The 17,676-nt window shown below is 46.3% G+C and overlaps 1 protein-coding gene across 2 annotated transcripts in view; it reads right to left on the bottom strand.

Moving 5' to 3' along the window:
* The window catches only part of n4bp3 (NEDD4 binding protein 3), a 142,671-nt gene that overhangs the window by 54,510 nt on the left and 70,485 nt on the right, over window positions 1–17,676 (bottom strand). The window contains exon 1 of one of the 2 annotated variants that reach the window (XM_070878355.1): window positions 6,685–6,719. The exons of the other annotated variant lie outside the window; for it this stretch is intronic. The gene's annotated coding sequence lies outside the window, so the exon portion shown is untranslated. Of the gene's footprint in view, window positions 1–6,684; window positions 6,720–17,676 lie in introns of those variants that run through there. 2 annotated transcript variants of the gene reach the window in all.

Here is a 17,676-nt window from a genome sequence, read left to right as displayed (position 1 = left end):
AAATCCATGTAGGTGAACTGTACAGTAATCCCAGGATGACTTTTCAAATTTAATATGGAACAGGAAAGTTTGAATAGATTCCCCAATTTAACACCCCGAATCCCCCTACTTTCTGATCTGGCCACATAGTCCTAAGTAGCCCTTCTCCTCGGCTATCTCTGCCCCTTTACATTCTTTGCCCCCAAACCATGGATAATAACAACCACAGATTCCAGTCACTCCCAGAGAAGAACACATAATTTGGAGATTAGTTTGACTGTATCCATAACCATTTAAAAGTAAATTACTTGCATTTATATAATGCCTTTCATGTACTCAAAGCATTCTAAAGTGATTCACTTTTGAAGTGTAATCACTGTTATGTAAATAAACATGGAAGCCAATCGGCACACAATGTTGTACAAACAGTTACTCTGTTTTGCTGCTGATGGTGGAGAGCTATATTTTGGCCAGGGCACAGGGACAACTCCCTTGCTTTTCAGAAAAGTGACATCCATCCAAGGCGAGACCTCAGTTTTCTCCAGAAGACTCATCATCATCATAGGCAGTCCTGCGGAATCGAGGAAGACTTGCTTCCACTCTTAACACGAGTTCTTAGGTGGCTGAACAGTTCAATATGAGAACCACAGTCTCTGTCACAGGTGGGACAGATAGTCGTTGAGGGAAGGGGTGGGTGGGACTGGTTTGCTGCACGTTCTTTCCGCTGCCTGCACTTGATTTCTGCATGCTTTTAGCAACGAGACTCGAGGAGCTCAACGCCCTCCCGGATGCACTTCCTCCACTTAGGGCAGTCTTTGGCCAGGGACTCCCAGATGTCAGTAGGAATGTCGCACTTTATCAGGGAGGCTTTGAGTGTGTCCTTGTAATGTTTCCGCTGCCCATCTTTGGCTCGTTTGCCATGAAGGAGTTCCGAGTAGAGCGCTTGCTTTGGGAGTCTCGTGTCTAGCATGCAAATGATGTGGCCTACCCAGCGGAGCTGATCAAGTGTGGTCAGTGCTTCAATGCTGAGGATGTTGGCCTGGACGAGGATGCGAATGTTGGTGCGTCTGTCCTCCCAGGGGATTTGTAGGACCTTGCGGAGACATCGTTGGTGGTATTTCTCCAGCGACTTGAGGTGTCTGCTGTACATGGTCCATGTTTCTGAGCCATAGAGGAGGGCTGATATTACTACAGCCCTATAGACCACGAGCTTGGTAACAGTTTTGAGGGCCTGGTCTTCAAACACTCTTTTCCTCAGGCAGCCGAAGGCTGCACTGGCGCACTGGAGGCGGTGTTGGATCTCGTCATCAATGCCTGCTTTTGTTGATAGGAGGCTCCCGAGATAAGGGAAGTAGTCCACTTGTCCAGGGCCACGCCGTGGATCTTGATGACTGGGGGGCAGTGCTGTGCGGTGAGGACAGACTGGTGGAGGACCTTTGTCTTACTGATGTTTAGCGCAAGGCCTATGCTTTCGTACACCTCAGTAAATACGTCGACTATGTCCTGGAGTTCAGCCTCTGTGTGTGCGCAGACGCAGGCAACGTCCGCGTACTGTAGCTCGACGACAGAGGTTGGGGTGGTCCTGGATCTGGCCTGGAGACGGCGAAGGTTGAACAGGTTCCCACTGGTTCTGTAGTTTAGGTCCACTCCAGCAGGAAGCTTGTCAACTGTGAGGTAGAGCATGGCAGCGAGGAAGATTGAGAAGCCTATACCTCTGACAATGTGATACTCCCTCACTACTGCACTGAAGCATCAGCCTAAATTCATATGCACAGGTCAGGCCCTGTACTGGGGTTCAAACCAACAGCCTTCTGACCTGGAGGTATGAGTGCTACCACTGAGCCAAGCCAACACTTGTTATTTGGGGTTTTCTACTTTCCAGCATTACTACTCACCTTCCTATGAAGCACACATGATATTAATCCTTCAGTTCAGTCTTTAGTTATCGTCAGCCACACAACTTTTCTGCAAGTGTTCAGTAACCAGGAGAGTTAAAATTCTCTGCTTTTCCAATTGATCCATCATTTAATCAGTGGTCTCTGTCTCTCAGGCCAACCAGATCGTGGTGACACCTCTGCATGACCTAATCCACACTGGACTTTACAAAAAAGCTCATTTAAAAAATACTCAGGGGCCGAAATTGCCCCTTTCTACAAGGCCTCTGGCCACCGGAAATCGGCGGCCATGGGCTGGTGTGGAATGGCCGCCGAGTCTTCGAAGAGGGGCCGCCATTTTGAAAATTGCCCTTCCTCAGGTTTGGAGTGTTGTAGGAGACCGCTGCGCCCGCTTTCCTGCCGCGGCGTGAACTCGCCTACCCCCTTCTCAAAATTGCCCCTTGGGAAATTGTCCTTTTCCCGGAATTGCCCCGCGGGAGTGGCCCCGCAGCCGGTCGGTGCTACTGACAGCTTTCGCTGTCGGTACACTGTGGCTTGGCGGCACAGCCGCCCTTAAAAGGGGAGGTGCCACTGCCGGCAATGCCATTTTATTTTTTTTGTCGACCGACTGTCAGGTCGAGCTTACAATTATGGCTGCGGGTTCGGCCGGGCCGCCAACAGGCAGCCTGGCACCCCTTCTTAGGTTCTAGGCCGCTGGCCCGGCCAAAACCCTCCCTGGTGGCCCAGTGTTTGCCACTAAAGTGGCTGCAGAGTTCACAGTGACAGTCCCCTTTCTGTAGGAGAGAGATGTTTTGATGCGCCAGCGCGATGATGCCTTGCAGTGTCGACAACTCCGTCCCACCCCCACTTACCCCCCACCCCCCGCCCCCGTTAGTGATTGCCACTCTGTCCCACCCCCACTGCTAGTGACGGCTACTCCGTCCCACCCCCACCCGTTAGTGATTGCCACTCTGTCCCACCCCCACTGCTAGTGACGGCTACTCCGTCCCACCCCCACTTACCCCCCCCCCCCCGCCCCCGTTAGTGATTGCCACTCTGTCTCACCCCCACTGCTAGTGACGGCTACTCCGTCCCACCCCCACTTCCGCCCCGCTCCAGAATTTCGAGAGTTAGGCCGCCCCATGCATTGAGGTGGCCAGAACACATTGAAAACAGTAGGTGCGCCTCGTTTTAGGCGGTGGGCAATTTCGGTCCCTGAATCTTTACTTTCAGAAGGGACTGTTCAGGTCACAACTTCAGTCCTTTGACAGTTTACTGTAATTATACCATGGGATATTTTCAACACTCTTGAAACACGTATTAAAAATCAAAAGTTAGCGTCACTTTGTATTGCAGGTATTCTCCAAGAAATCTCAAAATTATTGATGCAACTCCAAGTTTCAAACAAAAAGGATCCCGGATATCCATATGCAACAAATCATCAAGTAGCCATGGAGAATAAAGGTCGAGCCACAAAATAATTTGTTTTTGTGCAGTGACTTAGAGTCGTTTCTGTTACTCATGTCGATTTAATTCAGCCATTCTATATTTCAACAAGTATCTTTTTTAAATAAAATTAAAACACAAAATTTAAACATAAGGAAACTTAGCACCAGTCCTCGAATTCATGCCAAATGCCACCTGCAATCCATCATGCTAATGAACTACCCGACAGCCACATAGCTCACTGCCACAGATCTGTTATTAGGCCAAGTAGGACTCACAATTCACCTTCTGCCAGATGTAGTAGCTCTAATTAAAATGGTTTCTCAAAGAGGCAGATTGCAAAGTACTTTCTCTGCAGTCAGATTTGAAGTCAAACCTTAGGCCATCTACAATATCTCCACAGCAAGAGTGCACATCTCCCTCATGAAAAGGGACTTGCCAAAAGTGAGTGAGGTTATTGAATTCTGGTATGCACAAGGTCACAAGTCTGAACTTTCTATTTATATACCAGTACTTCTGCTCACAGACTTAATGTGCCACTGTAGGAGATTGGGCAAAAAGATGAAGGGAGCAGTGTGTCAAGACTCATGGGCACAATGTTGATAGGTGGTCCAAAAATTGCAGACTACAAATGAAATCAAATCTCAAAAAGGTAATGACCCCCAAAAATGGCTTTCAGGGTGCTTCAAACAGCTTTTCATGCCATCATCCCAAAATGGATGAGTTTTCCAGTTCTTCTAAAGATGGCATCAGTGATCTGGTGAACCTACAATACCCTGGCTGAGAATACATATATCCTTCATTGAAGCACGATTCATTCTTTGAAGAATGAGCCAGATGCATAAAAATTAGGCCCTAGTTTGTGCTGCTACACTGAATCGACACCCTAACCCACCACATCCCAACCCCACGTGCAAAAAAACACACTGAAATATGGAGCACAAGAAGGGGCATCTTCAACCTAAAGTGCTGAATGTACACAGCCTCCTCCCGAGATCCCCAGTCTGCAGCCAATTTGGTTAACCTCAAGAGCAAAGGCTATAGGCCTCGACAACATCCCAGTTGTACTGCTCAACCTTGTGCACCATACAAGCGGTTTCCACACAGCTCTTCCCACTGGCATCTGCCCAACAATGTGGAAGATTGCCCAAATATGTCCTAGCTACAGGACATGACAAATCCAACTCTGCCAATTACCACCCTATTAGTTTCCCCACAAATCAATGTGATCGAGGAGTCATCAATTGTGCCAGCCTGCAACACCTATTTACCAAAGTTCAGTTCCTGTTCCATAAGAACTTTTTTGTTTTCGTTCAGGATGTTGACCTCACTGGCAAGGCCAGCATTAATTGTCCATCGCTAATTGCCCTTGAGAAGATGGTGGTGAGCCACCTTCTTGAACCGCTGCAGTCCGTGTGGTGATGGTACTCCCACAGTGCTGTTAGGGAGGGAGTTCCAGGATTTTGACCCTGCGACGATGAAGGAACGCGATATGCTTCCAAATCAGGATGGTGTGCGACTTGGAGGGGAACGTGGAGGTGGTGGTGTTCCCATGTGCTTGCTGCCCTTATCGTTCTAGATGGTAGAAGTTGCGGGTTTGGGAGATGCTGTGGAAGAAGCCTCGGCGAGTAGCTGCAGTGCTTCTTGTAGATGGTACACACTGCAGCCACGGTACGTCGGTGGTGGAGGGAGTGGATGTTTAAGGTGGTGGATGGGCTGCCAATCAAGCAGTTATCCTGGAACGTGTTGAGTTTCTTGAGTGCACTCATCCAGGCAAGTGGAGAGTTTTCCATCACACTCCTGACTTGTGCCTTGTAGATGGTGGAAAGGTTTTGGAGAGTCAGGAGGTGAGGCACTCGCCACAGAATACCCAGCCTCTGACCTGCTCCTATTGTTACTGTATTTATGTGGCTGGTCCAGTTAAGTTTCTGGTCAATGGTAACCCCCAGGATGTTGATGGTAGGGGATACGGCGATGGTAATGCCATTGAATGTAAGGGGCGGTGGTTAGACTCTCACTTGTTGGAGATAGTCATTGCCTGGCACTTGTGTGGCGCGAATGTTACTTGCCACTTATTAGCCCAAGCCTGAATGTTGCCCAGGTCTTGCTGTATGCGGGCATGGACTGCTCCATTATCTGAGGAGTTTCAAATGGAACTGAACACTGCAGCCATCAGCAAACATCTCCACTTCTGATTTTATGATGGAGGGAACTACTCAGTTCCACATCTCATCTCGTGTCGTGCCCATGTCTGGATCAAGTTGATGGTTGCCAGACAAGCTGCACTCAATCCTACCTAACGTCATCAGAAGGACCACAGCGGTTCAAGGCGGCTCACCACCACCTTATCAAGGCAAGTAGGGATGGACAATAAAAGCAACCTTGCCATCACCTACATCCAGAGAACAAAATAAAACTGCCATTCTCTCCTAGGAAATGCAGCACTACCACACAGCATTATTTAAAAAAAACAATTGGCACTGACACATCATACACATGGCAGCTTGCAATTGGATGTCTTTACATGGGATTCAGGCAATCTTGGCATCAGAGAATTGGATTGTGTACAATTGCTGAAGGGTTAGACAAACTATTACCTTGTGAGTTCACCGAGTGCCTCAACAGGCAATAGTCTTAAGGCAAGAGAAATCAGTTTCTTGTCTTATGGTCCCTACTTCAGTGTCCAGTATGACTCCCTTTACAGGGCTATTTATAAATAAAATCTGCTTCGAGTGTTGAAATTTTCAAGTTAATACTTGCTGCTAGAAGCAGTGTGCGTGTTTTCCTTCTGCAACAGTCAGCCAGCTGTGGACAAGAATGCCTGGAAGTGGGAAAGTGTCAACGCTCTCGGATTTTGCAACAGCCTTATCTAAAACTATTTTGGCTCTTCAGATAAGAGTTTCACATAAACACAGCTTTGCGCAATAGCCTTAGATGATAGCCTTGGAGCTTTTGAAGGAGCACCATTAGAAATTCCGAGGGATGTGAAATGGCATCCTCTTTTAAAGACTAGGAGATCTTCATCAGGACAATGCAATGTAATGCGCCAACAGAAGCCTCCAGATGAAGACGGTACTGTTTAAACTCCAAGTATGTTGCAAGGTCACAGCTGGCTTGCTGTCCACCAGCTGGAACTGTTATCTGGGTGTGCGGGAGTGGGTGCTAAGGTTCCCATTCCCAAACATCGACCAAGCTCAGTTGATGGAAACACACCACAGTAGAGGGCTGGGCTCTGATACAATTGAACCCAAGGTCAAACTGACCCCTCAACACTTGCTGTTCAGAAAAGCACACACATGAAAAGCTGGCATTTGGCAATGCCCATGGAACTGTATTACAGCACTTTTGGCAAGAGGCAGGATAAAGATATGCAGTTTCAACTTACCAATAGTGAAAGAGCAGCTACCATAAATCTCTTCAGTTAATATCAAGCTCTCTAATGAGACAATACTGTATCCCCAACTGTTTGACAAAGCTGGTTGCACATTGGGCTGGTGGATTCAAACTCAGCCCAGCTGGAAGGATCCTGAATCAAAACAAGTTTGCATACAGGACCACACCTCAAACCTGCTCCTAGATTGGCTGGTTAGGAAATAGAAATGTCACAATGATGAAGTTGAAAAGGAGGGGAGGGGAGTTGTGAATTGGAATAAAAGGCAAGCTGTGGGACCACATAAATGGAATTTATTCTTAACCTAATCCAGACTAAACCTGATGTGGTAATGTCTACCCTAGGGTAAAAACAAAGACTGCATTCTGAAGACTGATTTTGTGTATCAAGATTAAAGATGTCAATCTAGATATAAACAACTGCTGCAGTTACTCTTTAGATATATATTCAATCCCCTTACCTTTTGCCCACAATTACTGATCCAGCTTCCTTTCACTGGGGAAAGGACATCAGAGGCATTGAATGATCGTTACCAGGTGGGGAGGGCTCTGTTCATCCTAAAGACAGGTTTTTGGCTACAATTACTACCACCCTCCCCACACTCTTTCCCCGTCCCCCCCCCCCCCACACACACACACACACACACACAAACATACAACCGCCCCTGGATTCCTCCTTCCCTGGAGAGGACCAGCATTGCACCCGTCTCACTTTAATACAGGTTACATGCTGCAATCAGAAGTAAAACTCAGTACAAGCTGTACAATTCAGATGGTGATCAATCCTCCAATATATCGATCCTTCTAAATTCTCGCACAGCGGGAGAAAAAAAACAAATAAAAGCAGCAATTTATGGCTCTCCCTGCAGACGAGGAGATCAATCCCGTGCCCAGAGAAGCTGCTGATCTCTCATTTCTAGGCGAGAGTAGATTTTGTTGATGAGATATAGGTTTAACGATTGGAAACAGATGTCCTGATTAATAACAGCCCTTCGCTCAGCAGAGTTACTTCCTCTAATCCTGGCCACTTCAGAGAGAGCCAGCACCAGCCGGAAATTTCTTATTAACCAAGGTAGCAGATTACCCACAGCACAAAAGTTTAGAGAAAAAAGGAGAAAGAAAGCATAAGTCAGGGCTAGTGAAAGACAAGACAAAATAAAGAGACCGAAACAGACCAAGACAAGTTTGAGGATAAGGAGTCCAATTGTTTTTCCCACACACACCAGACCTCAGGTTCTGCATGGCCCAGCACATAGATAGCAAAATTTGCAGATTGATATTGCTGATGGTGCAGTCACTGGCGTTCCAACATTAACAGCAGGATCTCGGTCCATCCATAATTCCCCATCTCAGTCATGTCGTTAGAGACGGAGCAGAAGTCAGGCACCTGCTAGGCCTCTCAAATGGGAAATCACATGCATTGTTGAATAGGAGAAATTCATCAACCTTTTGCTTCTGTGTTCTTTGCAGCTTTTTACGATTAAAACTTTCCTGATACAATTGCAAAAAGTTGCAAAATAGCGAGAGACAAGTTCCACGTGAGACAAGTTCCTAACAGAACAAGGTCAATGATGTACAATATTTGCTCGATAAAAAGACACTTTGCTCTCGGCCTTTTAGTTCAAGTGCAGACAGTTAACAGTTTTAAAGCTCTGTTTCACCAAATCACCAGTTACATGATGGAGAGTCAGAGGATGAGCCGGGTATTGGTCGCAAGGGCTCAGTGCAGCTAGAAAGGTCAAATTTGGGTTTTTTTCTTTGTTCATTTTCTTCCTTCCCTCCCAAACACTAACACTTTGCTGGGGTAGAGATCCAGGGCTAGCAGTCGACCTCTGGTGACTTGCTCAAATAGCAATTATTGACGTGTGAGCCTAAACAGTGAAGGCCAATAGATTGTGTGTGGGAAGCACCACAGCTGAGCCCAATGTCCATGTGCAGGTCCAGGAGGGGTCTCTGGATAAGGATCAGCAGAGTGAACACAAGCTAATTTTCCCCTCCCTAACTCAGGGGGTGCTGAAGCCAAATGTGGCAGCCCCATTATCGCTGTAGCAGAGATTGATTAAAACCAACAAAGGCAGCGGATGAAACCTAGGGTTTTCCCCATTGTGTGTGACTCAAGCTACTCGTTGGATAACCTTTCTAAGAATCAGGAGCGATTCATGTTATTGTCATGTTAAAGTGGCCACATTCGGCCTCTCATCTTTTCTGGGAATGCAACAAAAGGAAGCAACTCACAGTAAATAATGTGCAGCAGTGGAATGCTGGGGAGGCAGAGAACAGAAAGGAAGGAGTTGAATCCCATCCTCAAAGATATGCCGCTCTAGCAAAAGACCAAGATCCCCAAATATCGATTTTCAAATGCAACATCATGCAATGCATTAAGATAACCGTGCATATCCGAACCAAATCAATAGGTTACTAAAGTACTGTTCTCTGAGGAGGGGGAGGGAAAGCAATTTATGAAAACCCCAAACAGAGCTGGACAGCTCTGGCTGCATAGCCTCAATATGCAAGGTTAAAATATCACACTAAATTTTCTTAAAATTTAAGAAAAAAAATGCTTCTCAAATCACACCATGCACTGAAGCTTCAATACTCAGGCCTAGGCTTGCTGCTAGAAGAAACTCAAAAGCAACACTTCATTCATAAAACCAGGAGGCAAGCATTTCAAAACACTTTTGTTGCAATGACTAGCTCAGGTGACCTCTGATGATCTCCATCAAGGAGAGAGCACGAGCCCTAATCTGGTATTCACACACCACATTTTGAGAAGCTGAAGGAAGTATGCCGGGTGACAGGAGGTCAGCAAGTGGAACATACACCAGTCTCTCTTCAACAAAGAATTACAGCTGGCTCCTGTCAACATCAACCCACTCACTCAACAACCAAGAAATCGGAGTCCAGCATCTAAAGAATGTTTCACAACCACTTTGCGGGCATCATTGTTTTCTAGACAATATATTGATTAACCACATATAAATAATTGAAAATCACTAAACAAGGAACCTCCATGCATACTAAAACAATAGCACCTAAAGCACCTCCAAATGGGATCAGAGGTCATGAGTAAAGCTTGCATTCTTATGGATATTTAAACCCTGAAAATGGATCACTGTCCTGCAGTTCACTGATACCATTACTTTATTACATTCAAAAATTTCTGCTAAGCACACCCATTAGTGCAACTTGCAACCATACTAACATGGCAGAATTCAATCCAGCAGACCAGGTCAGTCCCAGGTTTACTATCTAGCCTGTGCTAAGTTTGTGTATCTCAGCCTAATGGCCCCAGAAACCCTTAGCTAGAGAATTTTTTTTTTGGGGGGGGGAATGTCATCCAGAATTCCATGGCTTACGAGGGAAATTAGGGATAGTGTTAAATCCAAGGAAGAGGCATATAAAGTAAACCTGAGGACTGGGAGAAATTTAGAATTCAGCAGAGGAGGACAAAGGGTTTAATTAGGAGGGGGGAAATAGAATATGAGAGGAAGCTTGCAGGGAACATAAAAACTGACTGCAAAAGTTTCTACAGAGATACGTGAAGAGAAAAAGATTAGTGAAGACAAATGTGGGTCCCCTACAGTCAGAATCAGGCGAATTCATAATGGGGAACAAAGAAATGGCAGACCAATTAAACAAATACTTTGCTTCGGTCTTCACTAAGGAAGGCACAAATAACCTTCCGGAAATATTAGGGGACCGAGGGTCTAGTGAGAAGGAAGAACTGAAGGAAATCCTTATTAGTCAGCAAATTGTGTTAGGAAAATTGATGGGATTGAAGGCTGATAAATCCCCAGGCCCTGATAGTCTGCATCCCAGAATACTTAAGGAAGTGGCCCTAGAAATAGTGGATGCATTGGTGATCATTTTCCAACATTCTATAGACTCTGGATCAGTTCCTATGGACTGGAGGGTAGCTAATGTAACCCTACTTTTTAAAAAAGGAGGGAGAGAGAAAACAAGGAATTATAGACTGGTCAGCCTGACATCAGCGGTGGGAAAAATGTTGGAATCAATTATTAAAGATGTAATAACAGCACATTTGGAAAGCAGTGACAGGATCGGTCCAAGTCAGCATGGATTTATGAAAGGGAAATAACGCATGACAAATCTTCTAGAATATTTTGAGGATGTAACTAGTAGAGTAGACAAGGGGGAGCCAGTGGACGTGCTGTATTTAGATTTTCAAAAGGCTTTTGACAAGGTCCCACACAAGAGATTAGTGTGCAAAATTAAAGCACATGGTATTGGGGGTAATGTACTGACGTGGATAGAGAACTGGTTGGCAGACAGGAAGCAAAGATTAGGAATAAATGGGTCCTTTTCAGAATGGCAGGCAGTGACTAGTGGGGTACCGCAAGGTTCAGTGCTGGGACCCCAGCTATTTACAATATACATTAATGATTTAGACGAAAGAATTGAATGTAATATCTCCAAGCTTGCAGATTACACTAAACTGGGTGGCAGTGTGAGCTGTGAGGAGGATGCTAAGAGGCTGCAAGGTGACTTGGACAGGTTAGGTGAGTGGGCAAATACATGGCAGATGCGGTATAATGTAGATAAATGTGAGGTTATCCACTTTGGTGGTAAAAACAGGAAGGCAGATTATCTAAATGGTGACAGATTAGTAAAAGGGGAGATGCAACGAGACCTGGGTGTCATGGTACATCAGTCATTGAAAGTTGGCATGCAGGTACAGCAGGCGGTGAAGAAGGCAAATAGCATGTTGGCCTTCATAGTGAGAGGATTTGAGTATCGGAGCAGGGAGGTCTTATTACAATTGTACAGGGCCTTGGTGAGGCCACACCTTGAATATTGTGTACAGTTTTGGTCTCCTAATCTAAGGAAGGATATTCTTGCTATTGAGGGAGTGTAGCGATGGTTCACCAGATTGATTACCGAGATGACAGGACTGACATATGAAGAAAGACTGGATCGACTAGGCTTGTATTCAATGGAATTTAGAAGAATGAGAGGGGATCTCATAGAAACATATAAAATTCTGACAGGATTGGACAGGTTAGATGCAGGAAGAATGTTCCCAATGTTGGGGAAGTCCAGAACCAGGGATCACAGTCTAAGGATAAGGGGTAAGCCATTTAGGACCGAGGTGAGGAGAAACTTCTTCACTCAGAGTTGTGAGCATGTGGAATTCTCTACCACACAAAGTTGTTGAGGCCAGTTCATTTGATATATTCAAAAGGAAGTTAGATGTGGCCCTTATGGCTAAAGGGATCAAGGGGTATGGAGAGAAAGCAGGAATGGGGTATTGAAGTGCATGATCAGCCATAATCATATTGAATGGTGGTGCAGGCTCGAAGGGTCGAAGGGCCGAAGGGCCGAATGGCCTACTCCTGCACCTATTTTCTATGTTTTTATTTTTCCCACACCTGATCACTACCCAAGTGACCTTTGTTGGGGAACGAGTGTGTGTAAATAGTGTGCAGGATCGTGCTTGGATGGAATGCCACCAGTTTAATAGCCTGCTGACAGTTACTATCTAGCCTCACATCTCGGAGGTGGTACTGGAAGACAGGCTGTAAAACATTACATGTCATCATAGGCATGTCACGAGTTAGCACCTCAGGGGAAATCTGCAAGGAAGTAAAAAAAGAAAAAAAATGAAAACATTACTCCACCTTCGAGTCGCCCACATATTCTAGCCAAGAGGGGCCTATAGATAGAAACATAGAAAATAGGTGCAGGAGTAGGCCATTCGGCCCTTCTAGCCTGCACCGCCATTCAATGAGTTCATGGCTGAACATGCAACTTCAGTACCCCATTCCTGCTTTCTCACCATACCCCTTGATTCCCCTAGTAGTAAGGACTTCATCTAACTCCTTTTTGAATATATTTAGTGAATTGGCCTCAACAACTTTCTATGGTAGAGAATTACACAGGTTCACCACTCTCTGAGTGAAGAAATTCCTCCTCATCTCGGTCCTAAATGGCTTCCCCCTTATCCTTAGACTGTGTCCCCTGGTTCTGGACTTCCCCAACATTGGGAACATTCTTCCTGCATCTAACCTGTCTAACCCCGTCAGAATTTTAAAAGTTTCTATGAGGTCCCCTCTCATTCTTCTGAACTCCAGTGAATACAAGCCCAGTTGATCCAGTCTTTCTTGATATGTCAGTCCCGCCATCCCGGGAATCAGTCTGGTGAACCTTCGCTGCACTCCCTCAATAGCAAGAATGTCCTTCCTCAGGTTAGGAGACCAAAACTGTACACAATACTCCAGGTGTGGCCTCACCAAGGCCCTGTACAATTGTAGCAACACCTCCCTGCCCTTGTACTCAAATCCCCTCGCTATGAAGGCCAACATGCCATTTGCTTTCTTAACCGCCTGCTGTACCTGCATGCCAACCTTCAATGACTGATGTACCATGACACCCAGGTCTCTTTGCACCTGCCCTTTTCCTAATCTGTCACCATTCAGATAATAGTCTGTCTCTCTGTTTTTACCACCAAAGTGGATAACCTCACATTTATCCACATTATACTTCATCTGCCATGCATTTGCCCACTCACCTAACCTATCCAAGTCGCTCTGCAGCCTCATAGAATCCTCCTTGCAGCTCACACTGCCACCCAACTTAGTGTCATCCGCAAATTTGGAGATACTACATTTAATCCCCTCGTCTAAATCATTAATGTACAGTGTAAACAGCTGGGGCCCCAGCACAGAACCTTGCGGTACCCCACTAGTCACTGCCTGCCATTCTGAAAAGTACCCATTTACTCCTACTCTTTGCTTCCTGTCTGACAACCAGTTCTCAATCCATGTCAGCACACTACCCCCAATCCCATGTGCTTTAACTTTGCACATTAATCTCTTGTGTGGGACCTTGTCGAAAGCCTTCTGAAAGTCCAAATATACCACATCAACTGGTTCTCCCTTGTCCACTCTACTGGAAACATCCTCAAAAAATTCCAGAAGATTTGTCAAGCATGATTTCCCTTTCACAAATCCATGCTGACTTGGACCTATCATATTACCTCTTTCCAAATGCGTTGCTATGACATCCTTAATAATTGATTCCATCATTTTACCCACTACCGATGTCAGGCTGACCGGTCTGTAATTCCCTGTTTTCTCTCTCCCTCCTTTTTTAAAAAGTGGGGTTACATTGGCTACCCTCCACTCCATAGGAACTGATCCAGAGTCAATGGAATGTTGGAAAATGACTGTCAATGCATCCACTATTTCCAAGGCCACCTCCTTAAGTACTCTGGGATGCAGTCCATCAGGCCCTGGGGATTTATCGGCCTTCAATCCCATCAATTTCCCCAACACAATTTCCCGACTAATAAGGATTTCCCTCAGTTCCTCCTCCTTACTAGACCCTCCGACCCCTTTTATATCCGGAAGGTTGTTTGTGTCCTCCTCAGTGAATACCGAACCAAAGTACTTGTTCAATTGGTCCGCCATTTCTTTGTTCCCCGTTATGACTTCCCCTGATTCTGACTGCAGGGGACCTACGTTTGTCTTTACTAACCTTTTTCTCTTTACATATCTATAGAAACTTTTGCAATCCGTCTTAATGTTCCCTGCAAGCTTCTTCTTGTACTCCATTTTCCCTGCCCTAATCAAACGCTTTGTCCTCCTCTGCTGAGTTCTAAATTTCTCCCAGTCCCCGGGTTCTCTGCTATTTCTGGCCAATTTGTATGCCACTTCCTTGGCTTTAATGCTATCCCTGATTTCCCTTGATAGCCACGGTTGAGCCACCTTCCCTTTTTTATTTTTACGACAGACAGGAATGTACAATTGTTGTAGTTCATCCATGCGGTCTCTAAATGTCTGCCATTGCCCATCCACAGTCAACCCCTTCAGTATCATTCGCCAATCTATCCTAGCCAATTCACGCCTCATACCTTCAAAGTTACCCTTCTTTAAGTTCTGGACCATGGTCTCTGAATTAACTGTTTCATTCTCCATCCTAATGCAGAATTCCACCATATTATGGTCACTCTTCCCCAAGGGGCCTCGCACAACGAGATTGCTAATTAATCCTCTCTCATTACACAACACCCAGTCTAAGATGCCATGATCATCACTCTGAAATCAATCATTAACAGAGGTCAGCCCCTGGGCTGTATTCACACAAATCAAGAATAGCTCTGATTAGAAGCCCATGAAAAATGCACACATTTTAACATTAAAAATTATGCATTCAGGTTCATTTTAGGACTTTTATACTTCATAATTGATATTTTGTTTTAAGATTTAGATTAAATGGCCTTTGGATTTTCAACAGACCAACTAGATAATGACTTCCCAAAACAGTCCTTCTCCCCGACCATGACCTCACTAATTTCCTACCCTTTGAGAGATGATTGCTTTACCTCCAAGCCCTCCTGGATACATTTCACCCTTTCCCCACCCTATCAATCCAACCCTTTCCTTGCACCCTCTAACCTTGTACAAGCTGACACACTTTCGCTCTCCAGTCAACCTGCCATTTTTCTTTCCTCCCTCCAAACATTAGTTCAATGTTGGCACTCTCCTCCCCAAAACACTTACTGCTTCTGCCCTTCCTCATTTCCCCATTGCATCACCAATTTCTCACATCCTTCCTCTTTCACCGTCATCCATTCCCCCACCCCCCCAATGCCATCCATTAACCCTCCTGTCCCTCAGTACCACTCCTAGGGGGCAAAATTTCTCCGTGCCCCAATTTGGCAGGGGGGCTGGGGGGGGGGGGGGCGGCGGGGCGATAACCTTCCTGGACCAGGACTCGCTCACGGCGTGGAGGTCCCGCCCCTGTCGCTGAATTGGGCTTACCGTCCCTTAAAGGAAGCGGAGCGCAATCTCTGGCGCTCCACTTCCTTTGGAGGTGGGTCCCAGGACGCTACTGGGGCAAAATGTTCAGCGCTTCGCAGATGCTCAGTGTAGCACTGATGCGCTTCGATTAAAGGGGAGGGCCGCTGGGCAGTCTCTCATGGCCTCCACTGGGCCACCAGGGCAGCGTGTGACCGGGCCATCAGCCTGGCACCCAAGAAGGAGTGCCAGGCTGCATGATGGCGGTTGCCATCGTCAAGCTGGCTACCAAAAAAAGATGGCGGCCCGGGGCACTGGCACCATCCCCTTTAATCAGCATCTGTGATCGGATGTCCGTGACCAGCGAAGCTGGTGTTGGCATCCGCTCGGGCCAGCCTCTCAGCCTGTGGGGCAATTTCCCCCACGGGCATTAAGGGGTCGGCGCAGGGGTCGCCGCGCACGGAGATGATGATAGATTGAGTAGACAGGGTCTTTACTTGTTGGAGTTCAGAAGGATGAGGGGTGATCTTATAGAAACATTTAAAATAATGAAGGGGATAGACAAGATAGAGGCAGAGAGGTTGTTTCCACTGGTCGGGGAGACTAGAACTAGGGGGCACAGCCTCAAAATACGGGGGAGCCAATTTAAAACCAAGTTGAGAAGGAATTTCTTCTCCCAGAGGGTTGTGAATCTGTGGAATTCTCTGCCCAAGGAAGCAGTTGAGGCTAGCTCATTGAATGTATTCAAGTCACAGATAGATAGATTTTTAACCAATAAGGGAATTAAGGGTTATGGGGAGCGGGCGGGTAAGTGGAGCTGAGTCCACGGCCAGATCAGCCATGATCTTGTTGAATGGCGGAGCAGGCTCGAGGGGCTAGATGGCCTACTCCTGTTCCTAATTCTTATGTCATCGCCAGTTGCGCGGCAGCCTGGGGTGCTAACCGCGGGGCTAGGCATTGCGATGGCAGTGCTTCCGCAAACTCCTGTGCACTTCCCTGGGAGGCGGTAGTGCCCCACCTCCTCTGGGCAAAATCTGCCTTGCACAAACAGGGCTATAAAAAGGGGCAATTTTGCCCTTAGTTTCTCACTACTGCATCCAATGGAAGGGATCCCGGCCACTACATAGTGTAGATGGGAACTCCTCTTCTCGTAACAATTCCTGGCTAGTTTGCAGTTGCCATAATTAGCATCAGGACTGAGAGCAGCAATGAATGCAGACAGACCCAGTTTGAGCCAAATGGTCAGTAAATGCCGACATGCCCTCAAAACACCAACAATCAGCATGAAACTGATGGTTGGCCTGTATATGTGTATGGATGATTATGTAGAGTTGCAAAATTCGTGGGAAACCCTCCCCCCTTCAGTGTTTGGACTCATTGGAAAGGAAATTTAATTTGGAACTATCTACCAGAAAGTTTGAGATCCTAAAGTGCACATGGAAGAAACTACAAGTTTTAATTGAATTTGGGATTTTACAAGACAGATTGGGTCCGTGTGGAAAGGGCTAAGAACTAAAGGAGAACTATCCTTGAAAAGAAACCAGTTTTGAGTATTGAAACTGTCTGGGGTATTGAAGCTAAACAAATTGTCTGGGGAATTGTGTAAACTCGAAAACCCTTCTCCCCAGGAGACATTAAAATAGCAACAATTAACCCAGAGCTAGCCAGCCATCACCCTGAGCAAGAAACCAATCCAGCGCATACATAATGTCAATGGTACATCCAGCCCGCATAGAAAACCCAGGCCTAGGCAGACATTGCAAATACCAAAGCTAATTTTTCCCCATCAAGAAACAAATTTAAAAGAGCGACACATCCGAGACAGGTTAACGTTAATGGGCCCGCCAAAATATGACAAAGCGACATCAAGCCTGCCAAAAATTAAACAAAGAATCAGGGCTGATTTGGCGCGAAGATTAGAACAGCTCCCAAGGCATAACTGGGACCCTGTTTTAATGAAGTTACATGGCAATGCATCAGAGGGAGAAAGGAAAGGAGAGAGACCACCGCAGCAGTTTTAACAAGCCTCTCCAGCCTCGACGACACTCCCGGGGCCACACTGCCCTGCTATCGAAGAAGAAGGAAGAATATCACCACGGCAGAGAAAGCAGCCCCAGTAACTCCGGACGTCGCCATCGCGGCAGCAACCGACCACAGCCAATGTGGTACCATCGAAAACACCGCGATTGACCAACTCCGAAACAAAGCTCCTCAAAGAAGAAACCGAA

Source organism: Pristiophorus japonicus, chromosome 4 (assembly GCF_044704955.1).
Source record: "Pristiophorus japonicus isolate sPriJap1 chromosome 4, sPriJap1.hap1, whole genome shotgun sequence".
Lineage (NCBI taxonomy): Eukaryota > Metazoa > Chordata > Chondrichthyes > Pristiophoridae > Pristiophorus > Pristiophorus japonicus.
The sequence above is the reverse complement of the archived record's forward strand: the minus strand, read 5'-3'. Positions and strand labels throughout refer to the sequence as shown.